The sequence below is a fragment of the Centruroides sculpturatus genome, unplaced genomic scaffold (assembly GCF_000671375.1).
Source record: "Centruroides sculpturatus isolate CEXI.00-Female unplaced genomic scaffold, Cexi_2.0 scaffold435, whole genome shotgun sequence".
Taxonomy (NCBI): domain Eukaryota; kingdom Metazoa; phylum Arthropoda; class Arachnida; order Scorpiones; family Buthidae; genus Centruroides; species Centruroides sculpturatus.
In genome coordinates, this window is record NW_019384953.1 from 142,449 (window position 1) to 146,729 (window position 4,281).

The 4,281-nt window shown below is 28.2% G+C and overlaps 1 long non-coding RNA gene across 1 annotated transcript; it reads left to right on the top strand.

Moving 5' to 3' along the window:
• The first annotated feature begins 494 nt into the window (after positions 1–494).
• On the top strand, positions 495–2,771 carry LOC111632309. Its single transcript, XR_002757836.1, has 3 exons — positions 495–707; positions 1,803–1,916; positions 2,205–2,771. It is a non-coding gene; the product is annotated as an uncharacterized LOC111632309 (long non-coding RNA).
• Positions 2,772–4,281: the final 1,510 nt, after the last annotated feature.

Sequence of the window (4,281 nt, forward strand, 5' to 3'; positions counted from 1 at the left end):
TTCTAATCTTTAAAAGACATGACCATAAATTATTATATTACTATTAATTTATTAATAAGACATTTCAAATTATTTCGTTATTATTTTCTATTTCAGACACGAAAAGTACACTTTTTTGGATATAGAGTATGGATTCTTTATACAAAATGTTTCCTGAGCAGAGAGAAGAATTTCCGTGGGATGAAAAAGCACTTGAACATTTTAAGAAACTTATCAGTAAGTATTGTAATAAACTACATAACAAATTAAATTTTTTATATGGTAGATTTGCATTAAAGTGTCATTTGATTTATTACAAAGACGTGGTCTTTTTATGAAATATGTTAATACGTTTTCAGCATTATTAACTCATAACGTTCTCAAGTAATGCTTTTATCATTTATAAAATGTATAAATGATTGCAATGAAAACAATGTACCAATTAAATATATGAATTTTTAATATTTTTATAATAATTATTTCAGATAAAAATAAATTAAAATGTAGAATGGACGACATATTTCTTCTTGGATTTCTTCGTGCTAGAAAGTTTAACCTAGAAAGATCGCTTAAACTTCTGAAGAATTATTATTCTACAAGAATAAAATATCCATCCTTTTTTAAAAATCTCTTCCCATCGAATTTTGAAAGTATTTTACCATTAAATATAATAAGAATATTGCCGAAGCCTGATCAACACGGGAGAATTGTTAGTATAATAGAAAACGGTAAGATTCATAATTATTTTATATTGATATATAACTTATAAGGAAAGAAAATTTATTTATACATTTATTATTCTATGACGTTTTTTCGAATTTTTAATTTTTCTTGAAATATTATCTTAGCTTGTTTGATGGAAAACGTTCAAGTTGGGGTCAATTAGATTGCTTAATTAATAAAACTACAATTGAAACATTATATATGTAATATAATACAAAAATAATATAACATATCATCAACATTTTATGTTTTATTCTGATAGAAAGGTTCAAGAGTTATTTCTTTTATTATAAAAGAAATATGTTATAATGTATTATTGATTTAACGATCAATTTGAGACGTGCCGCTATAGAAAAAAGTTGAAAAAAAATGATTTTAAATTGTTTCTTTAGCACAAATATTTTTCTCCGTTAAGTTAGAGTTTGATATATCAATATGTTACTGTACCTTATATTCTTGTATACATCTTTTAATTACAGAGCGGTGTGATTTTTCGAAAATGAACGTGTTAGATGTGTACCGTCTTTCATTCCTTTTATCAGATTTCATGTTAAATTTACATCGAATGCAAGCGAATGGAATAGTTATAATAATAAATACTCAAGGAATAAATATTCGATATTTGTTGCGATATACACCAAGATTGATCAGCAGTTTGATTGCTTTAATAATCGTAAGTAATAAATTATTTAATTAGTATTTTATTTATTCCGTTTTAAATCAAAATAAGAACTAATATTTCAAACAGATTAAGCAATATAAATTATTACAATGCCAATGAAAACTTTAATCATTCTATGTTAATGAAATTGAGTTTGAAAGAAAGATAGAAGAAATGTGATCGGTATTGATAACACTCAGCTACTGTAATCGTTATTGTTTGAATTATCAATACAAATTTCTTGAAAATATCTAAATTTCACCCTTACTGACTGATATAATGATTCAAATTTTATATAGTATTATCATCAAAAGTGAATTTTTACAATAATATACAATCGCAATTTTAAAGTTTTATTTACGTTTTGAATTTTAAAATAAAATATTAAATTTAAATATTTTTTTCTAACCATATTGAATTTTTAATGTATTTAAATTAGAGTGATTGTTTTCAACTACGATACAGAGAAATCCATTTTGTGAATGTAAATTCCGTAGTCAAAGGAATAACGAATATTTTCGTCCCATTTATCCCCGAAAAAATCGTAAAACGAGTAAGTAATTTTTTCATTAAAAGTAATGCACGATGTATTAAATATTCTTTATTAATCATACACCCAATGTTTTGAATTTCCAATCTCACAATATGCCAATATGCAATATAAATTTCTGTACTAAGAATTTAATACAATAAAAACGTACAAATCTTTTAACTTTAACGTTTTCTATATTGATTTTTGATTAAATAACTGATTAATACAACAATCTACCTGTTATAACATTAAAAAAAAATATTTTGTACTATTGTATCGCTTGTAAATAAATTTTTCATTTGTTTACAGATGATAATGCATAGTGAAGTAACGACTCTGCATAAATTTATTCATCCAAAATATCTTCCTGTTGCATATGGAGGAGAATTACCCGATTCCGATTCACGAGAGTTCATTGAAATATTGAAACAAAACGAAGGTTTCTTTCGACAAAACGAAAAATACGTGAAAATGTATGACGAAGAGGTCAAACGAAGATTCTCTGAAGGAACATTCAAGTATATTGATCGGAATAATGTGAATTACGAAGACAAAGTTATAAATGAAGTAGAAGAGAAATTCAACCGCATTAAAGAGGATCCAGAATATTACGCGAAACACTTTGAAAAAAATGCTCTGTTCGAAGTCACGCATTTGTAAATCAAGATATTTGCATATCTTAGTGTATTAATTCTGGTATAATACTATACTATTGTTGTTAAGAACATTATATAAATGATATTTTATTTTTAAAAACATTCGAATTCTCAGGATACTGAACTTATATACTGTATACGGGATGATTTTACTTAAAAGTTAAAATTTATCAATTGATATATGTATGGATTATTTTTGTGATTGTAATTAAAATAAATGGGTGTAGGCAAATTATAATAAACAAATTACCTGTGAACCGCCGGGGAGGACGTAGGCCGTCTCACCTCCCTTTTCGGCAACAGGTCGTTAAACCTACTCACTTTTCAACATTACGATGTCTGGTCCCGAGGGTTGAGACTCTCATATGTCGGTCGAGTGGAGGGAGACGATAAAATGAAGGCAATATACGAGTAAAGGAGTATACCATTTAACAAATAAAACAAGAATTTATTAAAATAGACAAGATTGACAAAACTACAACACTAATTTCGACACTAAACCGCCATGTAAACCACCCAAGAGCGAGTTTACATGGGTTTCATATCTCTTTGTATGTTTCCACGACGATTTAAGTCCATTGAGTCACATAGATATCCAATAAGTAACGTTTTTAGGGTAATTCCAATTGGCACAAATATAAAAGTTCGCGACTAACGGTGGAGATCGATGTTGGAGGTTCGGAATGTACGGCGGGTTCGGAGATTCTACTTGACGGTATCCGATGGCGTCGGTCCGGCTTTCGGTAAGAGACTCCCCCGAGAGGGGGAAGAAAGCATTTTTTATAGCTTTTTGCTGGGAAAATCGGTCACGAGATCCTTTGTAATCTGAGATGAAGGTTATAGGTGTTCCCGGAACCCAAAACAAGTGACGAAATTTGGATGGTAACTATAATCTTTTGTGCAAGTCGAGCTGCAGACTGTGTGAGAACAATAGAATGTTGGTAGTTATTAAAGCAGGGTTTCAAACGTTCCCAGCTAAGATCGTTTTTTTTTCTTTCAATACGTTATATAAACAGAAGTAAAATAAAATTTTTAGATTAATAAAATTCCGGATCTCACATACCAAATAAACCGTTAGTTACTTAATGTATTTGAGTTTATTCTATGAATGTTCTATATAGAAAACGAGATTCTTCTGCATCGAACACAAAACGATCGATAAGGCATGTTTGGGGGTCGATAGAATTATTATTATTAAATCATTAAAAATAATTAGTCAAATGTTGTGTGTATTTTGTATTCAGTATGTTGTAAATTTCAAAACTGATTTTGCTTATAAAAACGGTGCGTGTTAATATTTTCTAAGCTAATTTTTTATTTAATTATAATTTTACTACAAAGAAAGAACAGGGGTTAAAATAAGTCGAAAAATCTTGAAGAGATCAGCACTCAAAAATGTTTGGGAATTTCTGATGTTTGCACCATGAGTTACATGACTTGAAATCAAAAACTTTTCTCTTAAAGGAGTTAGATAGATGACTGGCATGACTGTTGCTAAAGAGGGAATATAATGTACAGGAGTAAGACACTACTAATTTGAAATAAAAAGCATATATTTTACATTAAATATGTTAAAAATATGATTAAAAACTGCAGCCCGGTATTGTGACGATGTCAGAATAAACTTTTGAAGTCACGTTTTATGAGGATTTTTTTTTATTTTTGAATATTTTTCGAGAATACGCAATCTAAATATATTTCGTGTTACTTTTCTTCTGTTAGAATTTAAA